Here is a 26930-nt window from a genome sequence, read left to right as displayed (position 1 = left end):
TGACTGGCCAATGAGTTGTGCTTCTGGATCCAGGAAACGGATTTCTAGTCTCGGAAGGCAGCCATAGTTCATATCAGGAGGCTTGCATCATGTTCCCTAGCTACCTTACTTCACATCCTCTTCCCTCATTCCAATCTCTTTCATAGAGGGGGAGGTGGGAGAAAGAGTGAGAGAAGGAGAAAGAATGAGAGAAGAAAGAGTGAGAGGAGAAAAGGAAAAAGAAGAAGGAAGAGAAAGAAAGAGAGGGAATAAGGAAGAGAAGGGGAGAGGAAGGAAGAAAAATCGAAAAAGAAAACACAATGAACAGACACATAGAGAAAAAGACTAGAGGGAGAAGAGTAGAGTAAGAGAATAATAAAGTAGTATATGTGATCCTGACTGGCTTGTTTCTGAGACTACCAATGTCACACTTTATGGCCCCAAAGACTATAGTATAATATGGGTCTATATAACTCTAAATATTTTGGTTGCCAGTATTCCCAAGAACATCTTTGTCTTACCCTAGTGCCTTGCCTGCCTCCCCAACCCCCGCCTTTCCCCCCCATCCCAGCCACACAATCTGTGTAGAAAGCTGAATGTTAAAGAGAAAGGAAGGCTATTTGGTTTTGAGATTCTAGTAAGTACCAAGTCATCCAAGAGACTCTTGTCCACCTATGGCCTAGATAAAACTGCCATGGAACTGTATCTTCTTTTGCTCAAGACTCTCAGTCTCTCTTTGCCTGAGCTCTGTACTTACTCCTTTAACATACTGTAAAAATCCAAAGCAAACCCAATAGACTTTGGACAGAAAATGCTGAAAAAAACTAGAGAAAGAACTATGGAGATTAAATGTAAATCATTACATGCTATGTTCACTTCTGTTTTCTGTTTTTTTCCTATCCCATGATTTTTCCCTTTTGCTCTGATTTTTCTCTCCCAATATAATTCATAAAGCAATGTGCATTAAAAATTAACTAATTAATTTTTAAAAACTTATTTTTTAGCAATTAGCACTGCTGGGTGACATGTATATATGCACATGTACGTGGATATGTATAGCTATATATGAATATTCTTAACATTCAAATGCTGTCTTTGTGCAGAAGAAGCACAGTGTTTCATAGGAGTTTGCTGGATCAGCCAGGGTTCCTTCCTCTCAAATCTCCTTCTCACTCCTTAGCTGGAGCTGACTTGGAATCTTAAAAGATAAAAGATTAAGTAAGGCGGTGATGGTAGGACCAGAGAATGCCAAGTCTCTTATAAGTTGATTGGGAAAACAGCCCATTCTTTTATTGACAAATTAGCTTTGAAAAATTCTGAGCTAAGACATGTTATATGTCTTATAGCCCAGATTTCTACCTCTCTAACATTCACGGCTCTTTTCCCAGATCTTATTTCTCCCCTCCTCCTAAGATTCTTAACCATTGTCCCCAAGACACCAGTAGGCTTGTGCACCTTATGATCCATTTCCAAATGGACTAGAATGCTCAAGAACCAACCCAGCTGCCCCTCCACTCTACCAGCATATGATTCTCACTCAGCTAGAGTTTCTGAGTACAGGGTTTCTGAATAGATTTATCCTTTTTCCTCCACCCTTTCTCTTACATTTCTCTTAAATCAAAGGTGATTCTTTAAACAAACAAAAAAAAATGTTATTTAAAAAAACTGACCTTTGTCTCTCCTACCCATTTTTCTATTCTTTAAACAGTAAAATGAAATTTAAAAAAAAAAAAAACTTCCCCTCTTTCCCATTCTAAACTCCTGTAGGATTAATAAACTAGAGAGTGGTTTCCTTCCTCCTCCCCTCCCCACTTGTTTTCTGTTCCTCTCTCCCCCCCCCCCACCCAAGGTGAATTTTCCCTTGGGTTCCTGGATAAATGAGACAGCTGAATACTACATTGCTAGAAGCATTACTCTGAGATTAGGGCTGAAGATCTGGAGCTTGAGAGTTGACCCATTCAAAGGACAGACATCACCAGCTCTCTCAGACTCCCCATTCAAGAATGGAAATGGACATGAACAACCTAGGAAGTACATGAAGCCAGAGAAAGAAAGGGAGACAGAGACAGAAGCTAAGAACATGTACCAAAGGAAGAGGGAGAACAGCAATCCTTTAGCAAGTGTGACAATTAAATTAGAAAGCCAGGATATAGAATGACCCATCCTAACACTCCCCCCAATCCAGTTTGCTCACAGTCAATTTACCTGATTGAGTCTCTTTCTGTTGCTCACCAGGATCCTGCCATACAGCTGTGAGTCCAAAATGATGATGTATTTGGAATGTGTCTACCAAGCATAGACTATCATGTTGCTTTTCTGATCCTTACATCAGGTTCTCAGACCCAGGTGAGGTTCCCATGTTGAGAGAATTATGGTACTCTAAAGCCCAGCATCTTAGACTGTGGTTCATGACTCTATATGGGATCTCGTAATTGAATGTGGGGGTTGTGAAATTATGATTTATTATCTGTAAATATTTGCTTTGCATAACTATTTTATATAGCTATATATCAGGGTCATGTAAAATTTTCTCAGGCAAAAAGATGGCGTGAGAGGAAAAAGTTTAAGAAACCCTCCAAAGCAACTACCAGACAAGCAAGATTTCCTTCTTCTCTCAGCGCCAGATTTGTCAATATCTCCAGGTTCTAACCTTTAGTATAGTACCAGTTAAAGAGTATCACTTTAATAAAGTCCAGATTGCTCTTGCCTAAGCCCCTCTGATCCTGGGGTCTTGCCAAAAGAAAATTTGCTTTTCTTCCTTTTTTCTCTCGTCCTTCATTGATCTCCCATTCTCTTCTTTTCTCTCAGTTTATTGGGGAAAAGTAGGCTTTAGTTGAACAGCAATGGAGGAAACGAAACAGAACAGTTTTCTTATATAAGACTGATACCTACCAAACTCTATCTACCAACAGATAATGTTCAGATTTAGTAGGTTGTTTTGGGAAAGCAGACTTTCTTCTCCCTAGAAAGAATATTTCATATATGTGTATATATTTATATGTGATAATATATGCATATATTTTTCCAATTACATGTAAAAACAATTTTTAATATTTGGATTTTTTATTGGAGTTCCAAATTCCTTCCATCCTCCTCCCCCCTCATTGAGAAGGCAAGCAATTTTATGTAGATTATACATGTGCAGTCATGCAAACATATTTCCATATTAGTCATGTAGTGAAAGAAAACAGACCAAAAACCCAAGAAAAATAAAGTTTTTTTAAAAAGTATCCTTCGATCTGCATTTAAACTATATCATTTCTTAGAAAAACTATTTTCACTTGATATGAGTAATTTTCTTTCTTCCCAAATCCCTCATTTCCTGTTATAAACAGTGCAAAAGACAGAATTAGGGTGAAGACTCGGCTAGTCTGTCCAAATAGCTAGTTAAGTTAGTAGATAAAATGCCAAACCTGGAATCAAGAGCACTCATCTTCCTGAGTTCAGATCTAGCCTCAGACACTAGCTTTATGACTCTGTTTGCCTCAGGTTCCTCATCTGGAAATGAATTAAAGAAGGAAATGGTAAACCACTCCAATATCTTTATTTTAAAAAATCCCAAATGGGCTCCTGAAGAGTTGGATACAACTGAAAATGACTGAATAACAAAAACAAAAGTCTTGGTCAGCTGGCAAAGGGATCATCTCTGATGGTGGTGGGGATGTTAGATATAATATTATAAAACTAGTCTGACTAAAAAGGTGTAGGTACAAGGAAATCACATCCTTTTTAATTAAGAGGAAAGAAATGTTATTAGATATAGAAGTAGGAAGAACTGGAACATTTTCTCAGGGAGGTTGGAGGTTCGTGTATAGAAGCATGCATGTGCGTGTGTACATATGCATGTATACACATGTGGGGGAGTGGAGGAGCAAGGGATTCTACATAAGGTATTTTCTCACCTTCCCCTTTCTACCCTACAATAGAAGAGGTTTGAAAACATGTGTGAATTGTCTTTCCTAGAAAACTATCCATCTAGTACAGCCTATCTTAAGTCCATGAATAATTTGTAAGTGCCAAATATTTTAGTGAAACTACATTCCATGGATACAGCTGTTCATCCTTTCCCCTGGTCTGTTCTCTAGCATCAAGGCATGGTCTAACACAGTGTGTGGTCCTCTATAGGAAGGAGAAGTAGGCAGCTTTCCAGCAGCCAAAGCAGATGTTGCAAAAAAAATGTAGAATCGCCCAGGAGCCCTATTGTGGAGAGGCTTTTGGACTTGAACTCTGTGGGGCCCAATCTAGAATATCTTTGGGTTTAATCAAATGAATACAGCTTTGTTGGATAACAAGAAAAAGGAACTAAGCTGTCTCTGGGACATCTATAGCCATCAGCAAAGTGTCAAAGGGATGATATAACTTACAAAAGAGAGAGTCCTAGTATTTTACTTATAAACACCATGTTCAAGGAATCCCTGTGAGCCCTAAAGGTCCAGCTCCAGACACAGTAGATAAGTTGATCAAGCTTTATTTTTCTGCCTTCTACTTCTTACCTCTTTTTATGTTTCTCTGTGAGTAACCATGACCTGACTTTTGAATAAGGAAAGGTCTGAAGCAATAGTCAGGGAAAAGAGAGAACTGAGAGCCTCAGGAGGACAATGCTTTCATTTTCTGGGACCATTTTGCTTTGCAAGTTATGTTCTCAAGAAACAGGCTTAGCAGGACTCCTCAACATTCAAAAGAATATGGATTTAGCCTTTTTTTCACTGTCAACTCCTCAATGATTCCTTCTTCCCATACCAAGTACAGCCAAGAAAAGCAAATACTTGACAACATATATGTCATTTCACAACTATAATTGACTATTTTTATGTTGAGAAGCAACACACATCTCTGACAGTCTTCTGAACTTGACCATGATTGGTTACTGCACTGGTCAGGTTCACTCGATGTTGTTGTCTTTTATGTTATTGTGGTCATTATATAAACTGTCCTCCTGGTTTGGCTTTCTTTGCATCAGTTCAGATAAGTTTTCCCAGGTTTCTCTGAATTCTTAATTTATTTTGGTCACAGTACAGTTATTCATATATCATGGATGGTTAAGCTTTTCTCTAATTGTTGGTTATTCATTTTCATTCAAATTCTTTACTACTACAGAAAATGATGCTAGAAATATTTGTGTAACAAAATAAAAATAAAAATACATATGGCACCTTCCATTCTTTCTTTGTCCTCCTTGGAGGTCAATGCCCAGGCATGGTAGACTACTCTATTATAATTCTGAATTGTCTTCCAAAGCATGTTTTCTATATCATCTCATGTCTATTTATGTGAGACAGTTTTGTACAGTAGAAAGTGCACTAGATTGAGAGTTAGAAGACCTGTGTTTGAATATTGAATCCATTATTTTATTACCCATCTGATAAACCTGGACTTCTAATATTATTAAACATCAAAGATAGCTTTATTCAAAGGATCCTCAATTTCTCACATTTAAAATAAAGGGGTGTGGTGAACCAGATGATTTCTAGAGTGCCTTCTAGACAAACTCATAATTCTACAATCCCATGATTTTCTTTAAAAGGCAGCAATTTAGCTTTTTCTGAGGAAGTTAGCTTTAGGTACAATGTAGTTTCTCCTCCAATAGTCCTGCCTTACTGCCCGTCCATAGAGACTAGAACTAAATGAGATTTACCTTCATATCTGACAATCCTTCAGATGTGTTACCATGAAAGGGGGATAAAAAGAAATGTGAGAGGAGAGAGAGGAGTCAATGAGGGGTTAACTTTACTATTCAGAAAAATTTGAGGATGGAGTACAACTAGGACCTAGGGTTCTTTGTCTTCTAATGATTATTTTATTCAGCTTTGGAATTTATTTCTTTTGAGGGAGCTCACAGTCAAATTAAAAACAAACTAATAAATTAAGAATATATAGAGATATAAAAGAATTAGTAACAATATTAATCAGAAAGTATTCCAAATGATTTCTATGAACGATAGGTCCAATAGGAATGTTTAGGGGAAGTGGAGAGGAAAAGATTATAGCACCTGCCTTCAGGGTTATTATGAGGGTAAAATTAGATAATTTTTGAAGTGTTTTGTAAACTTTAAAGTGCTATATATAGACTAATAGTTATTATTATATTATCATTTTGCACATATTTGTTTTCCTGCCCAGAATACCTTTCCTCTTCTTTCTTTCCTTGAGACTCAGCCCAGTTCTTACCTTTTATAAGAAGTCTTTCCTGCAAACCCATCCGCCTCCCCATTCCTTTTAGAGATTACCTTCCATTTACATTGTTTGTGTGTGTGTGTTTGTGTGTGTACAACTATTATAAAATACAAAACATAAAAAAAAAGAACAAATGCAAAAATGAACCACTCCTGCCTTCAAACAGCATATATAAATTTTGCTAGGATAGGAGTAGGGAATAAGTGAAATAAAAAGGTCTTCAATAAGTAAATCCAGCAAAAGGTCAATCATTCAATCTTCCTCACTAATATGATCCTGTCCTTACTCAGTTGGTAGATTAAATAGGGTCACCTAAATTCTTCTAAGCACCTTGAGGTTATAGGTTCAGCTTGCAGTGGTGTCCAAAATTCAACAATTTTGTCCAATATCAGAGTCAAGAAAACTTATACATACCTACAAAGAACCTTCTGATAGGGAGCTCTGTACATGAAAGTCTGACTTATCTGCCATGGGTTATAACACTAGGAGCAACAAATTTCCCAAGTGGGGAAAGTAAAGACATGGAGAAAGACAAGGCACGGCATCAATTTCCCAACCTCCAGGTAGCAGGTGAACTTTGTGCCTCAGTTGCCTCCTTCTGGGAGTTGGACTCAGACCACAAAACTCCAGACCCATTTCCATTCTAACAGACTGGGTGGTCACCAGGGACTAAGCTGCAGGGTATTCTGCAGTGACAGCTACCAGTGGGTGCCTTAGTAATTGACTCAGCAACAGGCTGAGATGCCAAAGCAAAACGTCTTCAAATTAGCAGTAATTGCAGGAGAAATAAAGAGCAAACAGGGTGAGCTGAATGAGGTTTTCTATAAATATTATGTTTTTTAAAGTTTGCCCTGGAGTAATAGAAGCTGTTTAAACGCTAATATCCTGTCTGTGCATTTAAAAAGCCTTATAATGAGGATTTAGAGTCTGAATTTCATAGCTATGCCTGCTCCAGTGTGGGCCTGTAGCATCTCCATCCACTGCTCCTGTTGGCTTCTCAGAATAAGCAAAAGCTAATCACTCATGTCTACATGGAACCGAGCCCCAAACTCATTACAAAATCATAAGTGTATTTGCCCTGGTTTGAGGTGTCTAATCCCTCCCTCTCTGATTTGATTGCAATTGGTGTTTGGGCCTCACCCACAGGGGGCAGTGACACAGAAAATAGGAGTAAACTTGTCTACTCAATGGGAGAGTGTACCCATTATCCCCCAAGTTCAGGATGTCTGCCTTTGACTTTGAACTAAACAATTATAGGAAGGAGAATATATGGAAGCTTTTGTGGTAAGCTGCTGGAAAGGTCATTGCAAATACTTTTAAAACTTTAAATTACTATAAGATTTAGTGATCTGTATTCAAGAAAGAAAATTCCACATTTTAATTCCCAAATCATGAACTCATAGATCCCAATCCCTCCCACATCTATTCCTGCCAACCAAAAAAATCCTCCTCATAATGTTACCATAAGAAAAGCATTTTGCAAACCTTAAAGTGTTAAATAAGTACTAGTTATTATTTCTCAGTCTTCACACTTTGGAATGGTCTGAGATGACTAATCTTGTTTGCCAATACAAAGAAGTTCAACTAATAAGAATGGCATTCTTTTAGATTAGATAAAGTCTAGTTTTTTAAGAATATGATTAACTAATTATTTATTTTAGACATAAGATGTTAACATTATGATACTATAAATATTAAAAATACAGGCTCCTGAAAGAACCTCAGAGCCCATCAAGAGTTAAAGACCATTCTTTAGAAGTATCATAGATCTAAAGCTAAAAGGGACATTCAAGGCAATGTAATATAACCCCTTCATTTTTCAGAAAAGGAAATGGGGACCTTGTGAGGGAAAAATGAAGTGGAATAGGAACTTTAAGGATCCCATTCTGTCTCCATTGTCAGGAACATACAAAGGGGCCTAACTCTAGAGACTGTTTATTAGCATATCTAAAAGCATACCATACTTGCTCTAATCTCATAGTGTACCTTCTCAGGTACACCCTCAAGTGAGTTTGTTCTCTATTAGAATCCTCCCTAATTTCTCCTTAACTCCCTAGATCCGACTTTTATTTCCCTTTCCCTCTGACCTCAAAAGCACTTTTCACTCACTGCACTTAGCTAAATCGTTTTGGTTTTGCCCCTGAGCCTTTTTATGTCTATAAAGAGCACCCTTTGTGACTATGATAAATGCCTGTTGTGATTTTTTTCACATTTTGAACTGCTCTCCCACAACCTAGTACTTCATATATGTACCTGTTCCTTTTTCAAAGTGACTTAATCCCAGGTTGTATATGTCAAGAGGTAGAATTTTAACTTAGGCCCTCTTATATTAGAGCCAATATACTTTCCACTGTAAGCTTCTGCCTCTGACATCAATAGTTTATAAGCTTGGCCCTGGAGAAGAAATGAGAAAATGAATTTCCCTCTTCTTTTTGTGAAAGTGGGAAACTATGGGTATAGAACATTGTATATATACTATCAGAAATGTAGTGATTTTGCTGAAGGGAAAGTAAAGGAATATATTCAATCAATCAGTAATCAATTATTAACTATGTACTGGATATTATGTTGTTCAATTGTTTTGGACATGTATGACTATTTGTAATCCTATTTGGGATTTTCATTGCAAAGATACTGGAATAATTTGCCATTTCCTTCTCTAGCCCATTTTATAAATAAGGAAACTGAGGCAAACAGGATTAAGTGACTTGCCCAGGGTCACATAGCTAGCAAATTTTTAGAACTGGATTTGAACTCAGGTCCTCCTGATTCCAGGATTGTGCTTTACCCACTGAGCCACATAGCTGCCCCCTTACCTTGTATCCATTTTATATCTCCTTATTTTGTCTATACCTATATGTATACATGTTATCTCCTACTTTCATAATGAATTATCAAGAAGGAATATTCAGCTTCTGAGAATGATTTCAGGCAACGAATTCAACAAATATATATTAAGCAGTCATTAGTTGACAGTTATGTTAGAAGCTAGAGAATCAAAGACAAAAAGGTCTGTGTTCATAGGGAACTTACATTCTATCATGTACTTATAGATAATAAGTATTTACATAAAACATACATAACAAAGGAAAGGCAACTTTGAGAGGAAAGTGCTAGCAGTTGGAGCAATCAGGAAAGGCTTTCATGTAGAAAGTTGTGCTAAAGCAGAATAGTGAAAAAAGGTAGCCATCTCTGGGGTGGAGGAAAGGAAGAAAAAAATAAATGTACATGATAACTTTATTATATATTTTAAAAGAATAACAAATTGTACACAATTGATTTGCAGTTTTATGTACAATCATCTTTTTTTATTATGCTATGTTTTAGAAATGTCTATTTCATTCCATTAATTTTTTTTAAGTGAAGGAATCTGTGAGGTTGGAGTGAGAAGGGAATCCATTCTACCATAAATAATAGTCAGGACAAAGGCATGAAGAAGGGTGTAAAGCATAGACAGGCTGGTCTGGCTGAACCATAGAATAATGGAAGGTAGTGGTATATAACTAGAGAAGAAAGATAATTTGGGGCCAGATTGTGGAAAGCTTTAAAAGCCATGAGAGGAGTTTTAGGTTTAATTCTAGAAATAACACAGAGCCACAGAAGTAAATTGGGTAGGTAGTAACATAGTAAAACATCTATCTAAGAAAAATCACTTTGATATCAATGTAAAGATTAGATCAGAGTGGAGAAAGCAACTATACTTAACTGCTAACCATCCCTATGTAGTATATTGGAGGTAGAAGAGACTTGAGAGGTCATCCAGTCCAAACATTTTATTTTACAGTTATAACTCTTATAAAGTGTGGGTGTTTAATACAGGGCCTTTCAGGTATACTCAGCACAACACACCACCACCCCATTCTCCATTACTGACTAATCTTCTGATTAATTCTCCTAGTTTAAATGGCAATCTTATGTGTATGCTATGGGATATTCTCAGTAATTACCAAAAATTTTGAAACTCTAATTTCCTCAGCCTGAACTAAAAGTGCAAAATTATTCTTCTTTTGTGGAATAGTTCCTCCTCTGTCTTTAGCCAGAAATGTATAGAATTAGATTTTTAGTGCACAGCATCTTTTTCCCATTGACTCCCACTTGAACCAACAGATTGGATTCTAGGGATAACCTTGAAAGATTAAAGGGTAGTCTAATACTACTGCTCATGATCAACCAAATGGTATGTTCTTCCTCCCCCAATACCAATCAATAACTAGTAAATATCTACCTAATATTATTTAAGAAATTAATATCAATTAGCTCCTATTTACTGAGAGGGAAAACAAACAACAGAAATATTATCCCCTTAAACATGGAAAGTATATACTCCCCTTCACACATCTGCTCAATCCCTGAGAAAGATGAACTTAAATTTCAAATAGCTAAAAAACATTCCCCCATCCGCAATCCAACTTCTGAATTAGTTGCTTCCTTGCTCACAAAATATGGTATTTCCACTTCCTGGCCAATTCACTGCTGGGCTGAGTCAAGCAAGTTATTCCTCAGAGCTGTCTCCTCATTAGATTTAATTACTGCTGCTACAAGCTCTAGGAGGACCTTTGATGGCTCTTCCAACTTGTTAAAATTTACAAGGTTATAACCTGTATCATTCCATCTCAAATACTCATTCACCTAAGATCCTGAAAGAATAAAACACAGTAGACTGAAGAAAAAGAAGTATTATGCATCAATAGCCACATGGTAGCCAAGTGAAGAGAGAAGGCCCAATGCTGCCATTCAACCCTATCTGAAATCCATAGAAGTTCTTGCCAAAACTACCAATAGAAAGAAATTTTGTCTATTCAAGCCTTTTATATATACACTTAGTTCTAACTCAGCAGACAATTAAAAGGCTTTTCATTCCCACACAGTAAGCCAACAAAAAAAAAAAAACAGAGGACACCTCTTTATGCTCTGAATCTGAATCAGATTCTTAAAACTTCCTTTTGGATGTTGTTGTAGTAGTTCAGGTGTTCAGTCATATTCAATTCTTCATGCTATCCGACTTCTCCATTGCTGTGCTCTAGGGAATTAAAGATGCTATTGAACTAACAGTCAAATTGTTCTTATCTCCAGTCCACTCCTAAGACATTAATGTTTCCGATGTCTTCTCTCACACTTTTGTCTGAATATTCATCAATTGGCATTTTGCTCTAGCCTTTCCACCTCCTTTTATTGATACCCCTCTACTTGGGCAAACATATCTCTCTCAAGAACACTGGCATCTCAAAATGAAATTGATTCTACTTAGTATTTGTAGGCAACCTAATCCAAGAATTCTGTTATAATGAGAAAATCCATTAAGTCTCAGTAGCCTTGAGGAAATCCTCCTAAGTCTCTGAAACCAAAGGCTACACAAAGAAGGGAATTCTGGAGAGGGGAAATGACTTGGCAAAGCCCTCCTAGCAAGATTGTTTTACAAAATGAGTAGAGTACTACAATTCAGGACTCCTGACACCCAATTAAATGTTCTTTCTATGATGCCACATGATTCAATGTGGGATTTTTCATATTTCCATGTCCTCTTCATTTTGACCCACATACACCTCTGTAAGTGTCGTGGAGAGATCTTTCATTTCTCAAGATTGGATAATATGAGGGACTATGCATTTGACTAGAAAAGGAAGCCTGTGGACATTGGCAGCTGAATATCTTTATTTGATTTAGGTAAACCTCTATTATAATACAAATATTCTCAGAAATCTTTTCAAATGTAAGCGAAAAAAATGAAAGAAAGATATCATTTTATCAGTAAGTCTCTGTTGTTGTCTGTCACTGTAACTGATGGAGTGCATGCTCTTTGCAAAACACTCATGTTAAGTATCATATAAGGTAGATGCTAAAGAAATGAGAGAAGGAAAAGAAAAGCAAGGAAGGAGTGTTTTGGAGTCAACCTGAAACAGCATATTTTCACTGTATTTTCAGCATACTTATACCTTTGATAATATAAATGAGGGTTTGATTTATTGTTTTGTTGATTGTCTAGACTTAACTCTTAATAATGCAGATTAAACTCAAAAGTGTATGGGTATACTTTTTTTTTTCCTGAATGATTGTTAAACATTGATTTACACATTGCTGGGGAAGAATGAGAGGGAGAGTAGAGATAACAGAGAGAAGGGAGATAGAAAGGAAACAGAGAAAAATGAAGCTGTGAAGAGAGAAGAAAAGAGAGGGGAAAGAGACTAAGGAAAGGGGAGAAGATAGAACACATGGCTTCTCCTCTGGAGATGTTTGCAGGCAGGTATTACATAACATAGACATATGGAAGGACTTAAGAACTATTATAAAACAAATTTCAAGTAAATGAAATTGTCACCATATGTAAGTCCAAAGAAAACAGAGTAAAGGACTGCTCTAAATGGGACAGTGTTAATCAGTGAAGGCTTCATACAAATATTTGCCACATCTCTCTGGAGATGGGGAAGGAAGAGGAGGAGAAATTAAAGGAGTTACTCTCTAGCTAGAGGTTAATGATTATATCTAACACATAATAGTGGCTTAATAAATGCTTGTTGATTGATTAGTTAACAGGGAATCTAATTGTCTTCTCTTGTAAATATTGAATTACATGAAGAAAATGAAGGATTCCTATTGCTTATTATGTTGTTTCTTATCGTTTTGATAGGTTTTAGCAGGAATGATCCTGAGATAAATTATTATATTGCTATAATTATATATAATGTTCTGTGGATTATAGACATGAATAAAATAATTTTTTGGTAGGTGAATAAAAGTAAGCTCCACTTTAGGTTCATTGAAAGTATTTTCAGGCAAACTCCAATTGCAGAAAGAATAAAAGAGATGGCATATTTCTCATCCTATTCCCACATGCTTTTTCATTTTTCTTCTAAGTCTTTATATTTTGAAAACTTTTCCTCCCATGTAGCTTGTATAATATGATTATTTGCTATGGTAAAATAGGCTATCCATTTGCTATGGTGAAATCTAATTTTTTTTAACTCTTAAACTTTTATGGATCAATGCTATATCTAAGTGATTATAAGCAGCTGTTGGTGCTATGATAAAGCTGTGCTAGTTCTAGTAGGTGATTGGTTAAGTTCTGAAGAATATTTTGAGACTCTATTAGTTGTATGATTATTTATCACTTGCAAACCAATAAAAGATAATCAGCTTCTGGTACATAATTCTAGCCCCAGGTTACATTTTGGGAGATACTTCATAGAGTCTAAATTTTTACAGCCTGTATAAATGTATTATATAGTTTCTACTATTTTCTAGCATAATCTACATTGATCACTAAGTCTGTCTTCCATAAAGATAACACTTCCCTAATTTCTGATGGCAATGATGTGGTCACAGATAGCCATTGTAAACCTCTTTCCTTCCACAAACAAATCCAATTAATTCAGCCATTTATTCAATGCTTCTTTATCAACATTTGGTTGATTGAGTTCAGAGGATGTGGCCCATGAAGAGCCTTTTGATTTCATTCATTCTTTGCTATGTCATAGGTTGAATCTGAAAGTAAATTACTTTTGGTTATACTAAAAAAAAAAAAATCCTATTGCATATGCCTATTATCCCCTTTACTATTGCTCTTTGATGTAATATCTGCTTATTTTAAAAATATTTCTACAGGCTTTTTTTTTTTTACCAATTTTTTTTTCATACAGTATAAGAATATCTATCATTTTTCTTCATCTTTTTTTTTTTTGGCAAGAAATTGTTCATCTTTCTATAGCTTCTTTAGGGCGATGAACCTTACCCATATTTTTACAGTTCCTAAAAATATAGTAAGACTAGACATCTAAGACCATCTCCAATTGACCTGATCTATATTTTGCCACTGAACTCAGATAGCTCTGGAGGAGCAATCGAGGCTCAATACTTTGCAAAACCCACCCTCACTTAAATCCAAATCATTGGCATGTCATGATATCACCTTCTTAATATTATAGTCCTCTTTGAGAACTAAGGACAAAACAATTGCAATTAAGACTGGAACTGAATATGTGTTAACTGCTTTAATTTTCAACGTAAATGTATTCTCTCCATTCATCATTGATTTCTAGATGGCAGGAAATCTCTTAATATATTTAGCCACAGCCCTCTCTTTGATGTTGTTATCCTCAATATGTCTCACCTCAGGAGACCAAGGTGTATATAGCAGCTAGTGCTTTTATCCACTAGTTCAGTGAGTCTTCTAGATTCAAGCTCAAAGCCTTCAGTCTCTATCTTTCCTTTGCATGTGTTATACATTTTACATTTATCAAGATCAAATGATGATTGTGGTATCATAGGAGAAAACTTCCATATGATTGATTATTCAAAAATAAGACTTTTTGTGGATCTATATAGCTTAATGTCTTCTGTATACTTTAAGTGATTAATAAGATGTTTTAATTCTGTTCACTAGAGTGGAAATCCTTCTTGGTTCTATATGGGAAAGATAGTCATAGATTTAAAGCTAAGCAGAACCTTAATGAGAGTAAGCTATTTTCCAGGAGAATGCCATATTTTATAACAATTATTCTTTACATTATTGTGTTAGTGGTTTGTTTTCAATAGAGAATAGTTTTCTATGTGACCATCAAATTCTTACTTTACTTGAGTCTGTTTTATACATTTGCAGTACATGAATAAGCCATGAGTTTGGAACCAAGTCAAAGTTTTACAATAATCAACATAGGTGATATAAATGTTCTGGTGCTATTGGGTAGCTTGTTCAGTAGTTACCAAATCGATAATAAGTTGTTCTTTGCACTCGTGGGACTTTTTAGAACACCCTTTGTTGTTTAGCCGATATATTTTTCTGTTATGTTTATAGACTTTCTTTTTGGCGAAATAAGCTGAGAATTCATTGCATGAGCTACCTAAGCAAATAATTGGGCTGTTTTTTAAAGGCATCTTCTCATCTTTTGGTAATATGTGACAACTTTAGCTTTTTTAAAAGGTGGGATCAGGCTTGCATGTGAGAGGAAGCTTGATAAAGTGCTTTGCCAGTAATTCACATACTACTGTGAAGTATTTGAGCCAATAATTATGGATATTCTCTGGCCTTGCTGTTCTCCAGTTTTGCAGAGAAGACAATAATATTTCAGTCATCTTCCTGGGCATCACTGCTCAGTTGTTGATTGCCTTAACAATTATGATAGGAAGAATATCTCCTAGGATTCCCCAATAGGAAAACTGAGCTACATCTTTTCTTTAAGAGGTATTAAAACTATCCCTGACACTTAATTGACTCAGGGGAATTGAGGCTTGGACTATTGACATAACTCCCTGGTCACCTAAGTATTAAAAACCAAATCCACTAGGAGTTGTGCTGTACCTTGAGGCTTGACTGAGAAATGAGCACAGGCAATGCTGTTAGTTGCAGGGAAGCTGTGCTCAATGGAATCAATATTGAATCATTGGTTGAGTATCCTTTCCTTACTCTAAATCTGCTTTGACTAAAGAAAGCTCCTTTTGTTAATGTCTTCTTTCATTCCAGTCCCAAACCAAAAGTAATCAAATCAAGCTGGTCAGCCTAGAACTATTACAACAAAGCACAAGCTTTTTGTTTTTCATTTGATTCACCTTATAGTGAATGTGTTCAAGGTACCAATTTCTAGTTCCAAATGATGTGTTTGGGATTTAGTACCAAATGTTGGGATTGATGTAGGCACCAAATGTTGGCAATGTGAAGAATTCACAATGGACATTCTCTTTGGCAAAAGGTAAGATTATATAGAAGAGGTTACAGACAAAATGAAGAGATATGATAGATACTAGGAATGATAATTTTTAAATAGAATTGGGAGACCAGATAGTTATCAAGGAGAGGAGTTTTAACAATTAACAATGGAAAAGACAAGTTCCCTAGTGGAACTCATAATTTACCAGGAAAAGGGGAACATTCCATGAGGTTGAAATATACCCTTAGCTATCAGGCTAAATCCACTGAGGAGTTTACACCCTAAATGACTTAGTTGTAAGAAGAAGAAAGACACCATGAAACATGGTGGGGGAGTGGTGAGAGAAAAGATACTGTGAGTCATAGTGGGGTGATGAAAAGACAGACATCATGTGGCATAGGTGAGTGGGGAGGGGAAATGACAGAGTGGCCATGGTGGACTATAATAGCATGGTGGGTTATAACCCCATAAAGGATCCCACAAAGATGGTGTAAGGCATGGACAGATTTATAAGGAAAATTTAATCTCAGGTATTTAACATACCTTGGATTTCTGACTGGACACTGCAAGGTGGGGCTACCTACATCCTCCACAGAGGCTGGGACTAATCAGGTTAAACTGATTCCTATCAGTATCCTTTCCTGCTTGCCTCAGGGAGTAATTTTATCAGTACTTTAGGCTCTCTCTGTTAACCCCACCTAAGAATCTGGCCTAGAATCCAGAATTCAAGTTCAAATCCAGCCTCAGATACTTGCTAACTATAGGACCCTTGAATATTTAACTGCCTTGACTTAGTTTCCTCATCTGTAAAATGGGGTAATAGTATAATTTATTTCCCAGGACTGTAAAAATCTAATGAGATAATATTTATAAAGTGCTTACACAGTGGCTTGGCACATAGGGAATCTAGAATTTCTGGAATGCTTTTGTTTTCTGGATTTCTTTTCATATATTTCTTTTTTAATGCCTTTAATTGGTAGTCATTGGTCAAATTTTCTGCTTTGTGGACCAATGAGATGAAAGATAGTGATGTAATCTTCCAAAGATTTTCAATAGTTATCTCAAGTTGCTTTTGCCATAGTAGTATTTTACACCTATCCTTAGAGATATTCTCTGACTGTTCCACTTTTAATTCTATTATTCTAATAGTAGAAATGGAACTGCTATGTGCAGATCCTGAAATGTCTTTATACTTTCACTTAGTCTGAGAAAATTTGTTTATTTATGAAGGTTAAAGTAGATACCAGCTTTAAAAAAATTTTTTCTCTTTTAATATAATTAGTCTACAAGTTAGATTCCACTAAATGCAAAAAATTTTTCAGAATTACAGTCCAAGTGCTCCCATCTCCTTTTTCAAAATCACTTGAGATATTAGTATTCTTTCTATCATCTACTTCACTATTAAGTACATTAAATTTCCCTCAGGACTTTTGATTTTCTTCCTAATCAGATTTTAGTAGTTTTTTTTTTTTTAATTTCATCACTAAATTTATGTAACTAGGCTTAGAGGTAAAGTTTTGTTTGGTTTTTTTTTCCTTCTGAATTCCTTCTTGTCATCAGTACATTGTTGTGTGACTGGGAGCTGAGAAAATCTTTACAAAAACTAGTGAGATCTATGTCCAATTTTGACATGATATAGTATTAGAACATAATGAAAGTTTTCATCTGTTTCATGTGTATTCACAGTTTGTCATTTTAGTAATCTGCATTATCGAACCAAAGCTTCTTAAACTTTTTTCACTCATGACGCCTTTCATTGAAGAAATGTTTACTTGACCTGATGTGTAGAGGTATATAAAATAGGTATACAAATCAACAGTATTTGATTTGATACAGTAATTAGTATCAGCAGTTATAGATAGTAAATTATAATTTCATGACTCCCACATTCAGTAAGGAGACTCCATGGGAGGTCATGACCCAAAGTTTAAAAAGCTAGAATCTTAACTGCAATTCCAGTGAATGGAATATTGGTATTTCTCATATAACTGACCTTCTCAGAGTAACAGGATAACAGAAAACAAAGGAGTCCCACCCATTCAATTCCCACCCAATCAGTTTAAAATAAAGCCATCTTGGCTATCTATGCTATCCTCTCAGTTTCCTTGATTCACAGTAACTATTTTCCTATATTATGCTAACCCAATGTCACTATTAAGCAGCTAAGTGGCACACTGAAGAGACAAAATTCTGGATCTGGATTCATTAAGAGTTGAATGTACACACTTACTAGCCATGTGAACCTGGGCAAGTCACTTAACCTCTGTTTAACTCAGTTTCCCCATCTGTAAAATGAACTAAAGAAGGAAATAGCAAACTACTTCAGTATCTCTGCTAAGAAAACCTCAAATAGGTAAATAAAAAAATCAAACACATTAACAAAAATGTCATTTTTACCATTTTATAAAGCAGATTAAAAATAATTCTAAATATTCAAAGAAAAAAGCTTGATATGCTTTAGTGTAGCTATGACCCAGTTTATTTGAATGCTAAATTCCAGGTTCCCCCAATGCCTTCCCTTTCTATAGGTAGGAGAGGATATGGAGGACTAGCATTGTAATGGGATTCATCCAAAACCTTCATAGTTTCTCTAGGAACAGTGTGATAAAGATTCCATGAATTTAAAAACTTCTGCTTCAAGTTGTAGCTGCTATAGAAATGGAGTAGAATTAGTGGAGCATTTGAGAGCTAGGCAAGTGAGAAAAGAGTGGAATAGAAATTACTAGGTTTTAATTCTGGATCTACCATGTTTTATCACTATCACATAAACATTACCTTCCGCTTCATTGTTTTGGACATCTTGAATTGACTGAAAGCAACTATGATTCTGAGGTATAGGGTCTCTTTGTGGTTGACAGTGTAGGATAGGAGAAAGAACCTAATCTTGTAGTCAAGAGAAAACTATGTTCACTCTTTGTGACTAGTGGCAAAACTCCTGCCTCTCTGAACTTCTTTTCTTATCTGTAAAATGAAGGGAATAATACTTTTAATGATTAATGGTTTATTGCACACTGTTGTGAAGTTCAAACAAAATACTGTGTGTTAAGTACTTAAAAAAAAAAAAAAACAAACCTAAAAAGCTGATATATGTCAGTCGATTATTTATCTGAAAGATCAAATAAATATTTGAAGACTCTGTAATTTCCTCATTGTTGGGACACCCTTCATACACTTCCTGACTTAGTAGATAGAGTATAAGGGTTGCTTTTTGATGTAAAATTTCATCTCACTGTGGTCAGTCTGAAGATGAGTTTCTACCATAGCCTATCTCAGTAGTCCTCAGGTGACAGATAAATAGTCCCTCATCAAATTCATGTTTAATCTTGAGTTTAATAAGACCTACCAGAATTTATGCTTCTCTGGATTAGCCTTCAAGAATATCAGAGACTTTAGTAAATGAAATTTCAATTTTTTATTGCTGTTTTAGATGACAGTGGTAGTGGTGGTGGTGAGTATGGTAAGCAGTTTTTAATAGAATGCTAAACTCTAGATGTCAGGGAGACAGGAGTTCGGATACCATCTCTGATGCATATGTGATCCTGGGCAGGTAAATGAATTCTTAGGGACTTATTTATTAAATAGTACATAGTCACTATCTGCTAGGGAAGGGAAGAGTTTCCCTATGGTCAAAAAAATCACAGATCTTTCATATATTTACATATTATTGGGAGTTATTGAAAGGTTTTTGGATGGACTGTGATTTCAATGTTTTCATATACAAAATTCTCTGGAACCTAATCTTTCAATCTAGAAAAAAAATCTGAAAAAGAAACTAATTAATATGGAAGTTAAATCCTCCAAGGGAGGCAGTTGAGAGCACTACCAAGGCAAGAGTAATTGACATAAGCATCAGAGTAACATAAAGAAAAGAATGTCAAGAGATATCTGAAATAAAGGAGATGAAGGAATAAAACAGCTAAAGAGGAAAGGGAGATAAGAGATTTGGGCGGGAGAGAAAGATGTAGGGGAAAATGACCTCCCCTTTCCTTGTGCAAAGATGGAAAGAAAAAGAGAAAAAATGGTGACCAACTCCTAAGTCAATGAATTTGGTACCAAAAGAAAACTTAGATCTTTAAAACAGGCAAACAGCAAATGTACAGGTTCTGAACTGTATTACAGATCCTGCATCTTAAGGAAACAAGGAATGAAGCCTAAGAGAGTAATAACAGACATTATATAGCACTTTTATGATTCATAAAACAGCTGATCCACATCATCCCATTTGATCTTCTCAACAATCCTGTAAAGTAGATACTGTAGGTGTTATTGTTTCTGGTCACATAGCTAATAAGTATTCATCACTAGATTCAAACCCTAACTTGACTATCGATTTTAGCACTCTCTTCATTTCTATATTGCCATTAATTCTATCGGATAGAAGAGGAAACAAAATCTTGGAAAGGACTTATCTTCTCCAACTTAGAATCCTTGGTTCTTCTTGCTATCATTACAGCAGAAATGAGTATTTTAGTAGTACTAGACAGTTAACCCGAATGAAGCACTTTTCAGGTTGTGCTCAAAAACTGTGTAAGCCACAAGAAGAGTTTGCCTGACATAGAAGTGACTACAGGCAAACTCTCATTAGTAATAGAACTAGTCCTATGAACCAGAATACCATACATCTCTTCTCAAACATTATATATATGTATATATATATATATATATATATATGTATATATATATTATATATGTATAATATATATATAAATTACTATTATATAAATATACTATTATTACTATACTATATTATACTATATAATATATACTATATTATATAAAATACTATTATATAAATATATATTATATATAAATTAATATTTCTAGGGCAGGTTTATCTTCCTGAGTTTAAATCTGGCCTGAGATGCTTATTAGCTGTGTAACCCTGAGTAAGTCACCCTATTTGTCTCAGTTTCCTCATCTGTAAAATGAAGTGAAGAAGAAAATGGCAAACGACTCCACTATCTTTGTCAGGAAAACCCCAAATAGGGTAACAAAGAGTCAGCAACTAAAACAACTAGGTAACAGCAGCAACAACAACAAGTAATAACTCACATAAATGTAGCACAAATAAGGCATGATGAGTTTCAAGGTTGGATTTGGGGCTGTGGCAAATGAAGATGGCAAATACTGGGAAACTGAGAAAAGTATACTTGAAACAAGGATATTTACAGCAGGGTGTTTACTCAATGTGATTGATGAGATAATGGTAATGGTTCTCTAGTTCACATATACTTACTACTTAGTATGGTGATGTAATGGTTCTCTAGTTTGCACATACTTAGTGGGCTGTAATGATGTAAACATATTGAGGTATTTAAGGGCTTAGAGGACTGGAAATAGAGACATTCCATCTTTGACCATCCTCCTGGTAGCTTTCCTGCCTACTTCACTCCTCCACTAAGACCAAGGCTGGTCCTGAGAACCTCCAGAGAGCTAGCCCAGACATTACAAAACCAGAATAGGAAGGAAGAATTAAATGCTATAATTTTCTCTTAAGGCAGTCTAGCAAAGTAGATAGAAAAGTTGACTTAGAGTAATAAAGATTACAGAATCAAATCTTACCTCAGATACTTAACTATGTGAGCAAGTCTTTTAACCTTTAACTTTTTATTCACCTGTACAGTAAATATAACAATCCAGGGTTGTTGTGAAGATTAAATGAAATAATGGATGAAAAGTGGTCTGCAAATAGGGCTAAATACAAGTCAGTTATTCTGATTTTTAAAATATGCATGTTTGAAAAGAGTTATGTAGTAGAATGGTCCCTGAGAATTTAGTGAATGTCTATGGTACCATGCAGTCTTAACTCTGCCCCTGTGTAGTTGTGTAGTGTTGGGGAAGTGCTTCATTGCAGTGGAATAGGTTAAATACACACGATACAGTAATCAGTGTCTATAATAATCTAGAATTTGATGAACCCCCAAACTCCAGTTTCTGGGATAAGAACTCACTATTTGCCAAATTTCTGGGAAAACTGGAAAATAATATGTCAGAAACTTGGCATAGACTTTTGGAAGGGAAAATGAAAGTACTAGAACTGTGTTGTAGATATCTATGATCAACATGATCTTGGGTTAACATATATGGTGCAGGAGAAAGGGTGTTATATTTTTAATTAGAGAACATACATTCAAATCCTAGTTCTCCCACCATTTGTTTTTGGGCAAATCAGCCTCTCTGCTGTTCAATTTCCTCAATTGTAAATTGAGGAAGGTGGACTAGATGATCTCAAAGATTCATATAATCTTTATATGGATGATCCAGTGAGCCTTTGATTTCTGTCTACATCTGGGAAGAGAAAAGAAGTCTCTGCATTGTTCGCTGTGTTTGAAGGTAAGGAGAATGGGATGTGAGAAAAAAATGCCCTTTGCCCAGCCTTTCTCTGTGGTTGCTCTGCAGTGATATTCCCTGGGGCCAACTTCTTCAGCTCTGCTGAAACCAAGGTTCAGCTAATTGTGATTTTTAAAACTTAATTACTGAAAGAAAAAGAGATTAAAGGCACTTTCATTTGTTTTCCGCTGGGCTGTAGACTGTCAGCAGCAGATTTAGGAGAACTGTCCAGCTCAGGGTGCAGAAGGATGAACAAGGGAGATATTGCAAAGGTTCAATTTGGCCGAGGTCATACCTTTGGAGCTGTAGAAACTGCTGAAATGAGCTTCCAGCCAGCTCCAACTCCATCCTACCCACCTCTTGCACAGCTCTACTTTAAAGCAGGCCCTTTTAAAGTCACATTAGCATGTGAAAGAACCTGTTCTCACTGGTTCACCTTCCGTCAAGAGACTGCCCTTCCTGACAAAGTCCTAACATCTGCTCAGCTCTGTACATGAGCCAGGCATTCTGAAGCAGTCGCACATATAAGGCTCAGTCCCTGGAGCTATAGCAATGTGGATCAGAGGAAAGAATAAGTGGTTCTCAGCAGGCTAAGGAACTTCCCAAGAAATAAGGCCACTGGGCAAAATGTGTTAGGAATATTGCAATTGTTCCTTCTTTATTCGTCCTACTTTTAGTGGAAGAGTTCTCAAAGTACAGATGGCGCTACACATCCCTGAGCACGTGAGCTCATGGGAACCAGAGCTAAGAGGCCCCAAAAATCATCTGGTCCAATGCCTTTGTTATGAGTAAACTTCTCTCATCTCCTTCTCCCTCTCCCTTTTCCTTTTCTTCTCTCTCTCTCTTCATTTTTATCTCCTCTCCCTCTCTCATTCTGTCTCATACATTTTTCACCTGCTGAAATTCTCCTAATTTTTTAGACCCAAATCAAATACTATTACATCCTCTATAAAATCTTCCCTGATTTTTCCTTCTTGAATTTTTCATAGTCCTTTGATATACCCATTTTATGCACATAATCATGTTATGACATAATTATTTATGTGTAAGAGTAACAAGGGGCTGGAGATGTTTGGGTTGTCAGAAAAATCTAACTGCTCCCTCTTGGATGGCCCCCACCCTTATATTGTGAACCCATTCTTTTTAACTTCTCCCTTCTTGAAAGGAGTAGCTTTTCCCTTTTTCTAGGAATTCTCATCCTCAGATGTTGATGAGCTTGTTTTTTTTTAATAATTTTATAACTTTAAATAATTTAATAATTATTACTAAATAGAAATTTAATAAATAATTAATAAATGATTAATAGCTTTTAATAATTTGATTAAATAATTTAATAAATAATGATTTATAACCAGTTATAAATATGACTGGTTTGCTTTATAATCTTATATATTTTATTTTATGTATTTAAAAACAGTACTCTTAGAATTGGATGGGGAAACATTGAGACTCCTTGGTTCTACTAAGAGAAATGAAGCAGTAGGAAGGAGATTTTACTGAAGCCAATAAAGCAGTTGCCTCTAGGAAAGGTCATTTCAGGTCCAAGTTACCTTCTCCTTAACACCACTGATTTAGCATATTCTTTAGGGAAATTTAGGACTATATAGATTCATGTAGCTTAGTCTTTTCTCCTTCTCTAGGGAAGTTAAAGTATTATTTATCTGTAAAATATCTTAGTTCATTTTGAGCCTCCAGCTGAAGAAATCTCTTAGCAGTTTAAAAAGAGAACTTATTTTATGAATTCTGTTTAACTAACCATAACCTATCTCTCAACTGCCCTTGAGCAAATGAAATATATACAGACCAATAATGACTTAGGTTAACCACAATTTTACCTTAATTCCAGCTTGTAGATACTAGATAAAAATCTGAAAATAAACAAAGGGAGATACATTTTGGAATGAATGCATACTCTCCTTTGAAAGGTAAGAGGAGAAAGGAGAGTGAAGAGAAATCATCTCCTTCTCCTTCTCCTCCTCCTCAACAACCAAAAATAGATACAGTATCCTCTGCATCAACTCCATGTGGATTCTATATGATGCTACCCCAAGATTGTACAGGAACAGCAATGGAAATATTGATACCAGAAATTTTTCTTTATCTATATTTCCATCTCATTGCTTCTATTTATCTGTTTTTCTGTATCTCCCTATCTCCAGCTCTCTATTTCTGTCTCTTTCTGACTGTCTCTTTCACTGTCAAAAGGAAGAGAGAGTCTCTCTCTTTCTGTCTCTCTGTCTGTCTGTCTCCCCCCCCCCAAGATTTCCTTAGTGCAAGAAGAGATTTTTTAAAAAATCTTTTCTTCCACTTGTTACAGCTCTAAGTGGCCCTTAGATTAAAATATATTGATAATTTTTATTCTATTCTATACTTCCATCCCAGTTCTATTCCATATCTTTAGGTAAAAGCTTGTGATGGAGGTAGGAGTGGGAGAGCGACACGTATATGCCTCATCATTTCCACATTTAATAAAATGCAAATTCCTTAAGGGCAAGGGCTAGGTCATTTTTCATCTCTAAAGCTTAGCATAAAACTCCATATACAGTAGCTACTTGTGTTTGTTGAATTGTCTCTTGTAGTACTCACTAAAGTGCCAATAAGAACCCAAAAAGATGGTAATATTTCTGTAATAAATAACTAGCTGCAAATATTCTTCCACCCACTGTGTATCTATAACCAGCAGTTCCTTTACCCAGACTACTCCAATGATCTGTGCCCTACTGATAAAAAGCTGTTATGGTGCTTTGGGATCTTCTGCACCAATACTACCAATCCACAAGGTATTTCCTAGCAAAATTTTTGATTGGTATATCATTCTCTACTCATAGGGCTTTGCTACCTCTTGGCCAGGAATGATGTCACATGGAGATTCTCAGCTCAGGAATGATGAATTCTAGCTTTCTAATTCCCACATTTCAAGTAGAATAAAGGTGGAGGCTGCCTTTAGTCCCTTTCCTCAGATCTTCCTCCCTGGTTCTCCTTCTATCTCACTAATGCCCTTCCCTCTTCCTAATCTTCATTTTCCTTCTCTTTTGCTTTCCACTTCCTTCTTACTGCTTTCAGTTGGTTAGCAAAGTGACTGGAAAAGTTCCCTGATTTAAATACTATAATGAAGGTAAGGGAGTATGAAGAAAAGACTGAGAGAGCATTTAATTGGACTATGCCAGAGTATACCTGGTTGTTAATCCATAAAATACTTTTGAAGTAGTAATTACCATAAGAAAAAGTTGTTCATTGACTGGAAATCCTTTTCAGAAAGAATAATCTTTTCTTTACCTAGAAGTTCTTAGTCCTTAGTGTATTATAGATTCTTTGGATGATCTTTGGACAAGGCTTTGACCAAAGGTGAAGCTTTTGGGCCCCTTCTCAAAATAACATTTTTAAATGAATAAAATAAAAAAGGATTACAAAAGAAAATCATTACATTAAAATATGCTAGTCAAAGTACTTATAAGTTCTCATACTTAAGGTAAAGAATCTTTGTAATCTACCACTCACTACTCTAGTTTCCCAAGGTCTGAGAACTGTAATTTGCATGAGTGGAACTCATTTCTCCTCTTCCGTGTCTCCTGTCCCTGGGTTTCAACTCCCAGTTCCCCCCCCCCCCTTCCTCTCCCCCGACTTCATTGTCCCTAGGATTCTGTCATTACAAAACCCGTCTCCTTGTGTTGATCTTTCACAAGTCTCCTGTGTCTGAGGCCCAGCCTGTCAGGGGATGGATCTTACCTCTCCCAATGACCTGCTTAGATTCATATGTCCTCAGCACCATAGCCTCAAACTCTCTACCTCCCTTTAATGAACTTGACCCAGGTACTCTAGTTCCTAGTTATGGCTCTAAATAGACTGAAATAGTATTCTTCCAGTAGGCAGTGATGTTCTGTGTCCCTGTATATGACAGAGTTTAGCTACGCAGAGAATTGTTGGCTCTTTGCCTATATTCTGCCCTGAGAATGACTGTGCAGGCTGAGGCAACTGAAAAGCAATGTCCACCAGGCTATATGTCAACTCTACTTGCATCTACTGGGTTACAATTATAAGAGCAGAGGTTGGAGGGACATTTCCTTAATTATTAAAAATAAAGTTTTCTCCATAGCAGTGAGTAGGGAATGAAGCAGACATTGATGACAAGTGGTCAAGGAAAAATTTCAGGAAATTCCAGAAACAGATTACCTAGAATCATCCTTATAGTTGACAACTTAACTCAGAAAAAGTCTGGTTTAATCAGAGTATGGATAAGAAGAGACAAGAACAAGATAGAGAGTATTTGGGGATTATTATGCAATTGCTAACTTATACAGATCTGTCATTGGCTGAATGTGAGAACTCTGATGAGATTCAGACAAAAGGGAGATTTTTATCACATAAAAAGTATTCAATAGCACAAAGGAATCTGGGAGACAAAGTGAAAGATTGGGTGAAAGTAGAAGGTGCCAAAAAGGAGACCATAACATCATAAGATTTAACCCTAGAAGGAACCTTAGAAATAATTTAGTCCAATCCTCTCATTTTATAAAGAAAATAAGGCTCAGAAAGATAAAATTATTTATCCTAAACCACACAGAGAGCATACAGAGAATTCAAACATATGGCTTTAATTCCAATCCAGTGTCCTTTCCATTATACAACACTGAATAGATAAAGGGGAAAAAAGTTATTCACCAAAATTCTCAGGTTAGTCCAATAAGTTATTCAGGCTGTGCCTGATTCAGGCCAGCGTCCTTGGGATTTAGGTTCAATACTGGAAAAGAACAAGATAGTCATAGGTCATTCAACATTCACAAAAGGAGATTTACTTTATCATAGCTAGGA

General features: G+C 36.0%; 1 protein-coding gene across 9 annotated transcripts in view; it reads left to right on the top strand.

The window, feature by feature from the left end:
* RBFOX3 (RNA binding fox-1 homolog 3) overlaps window positions 1-26930 on the top strand; it is a 942623-nt gene that overhangs the window by 702522 nt on the left and 213171 nt on the right. The window contains exon 1 of one of the 9 annotated variants that reach the window (XM_031968501.1): window positions 2259-2325. The exons of the other annotated variants lie outside the window; for them this stretch is intronic. The gene's annotated coding sequence lies outside the window, so the exon portion shown is untranslated. Of the gene's footprint in view, window positions 1-2258; window positions 2326-26930 lie in introns of those variants that run through there. 9 annotated transcript variants of the gene reach the window in all.

This window comes from Sarcophilus harrisii, chromosome 4 (assembly GCF_902635505.1).
Source record: "Sarcophilus harrisii chromosome 4, mSarHar1.11, whole genome shotgun sequence".
NCBI classification, from domain to species: domain Eukaryota; kingdom Metazoa; phylum Chordata; class Mammalia; order Dasyuromorphia; family Dasyuridae; genus Sarcophilus; species Sarcophilus harrisii.
The sequence above is the reverse complement of the archived record's forward strand: the minus strand, read 5'-3'. Positions and strand labels throughout refer to the sequence as shown.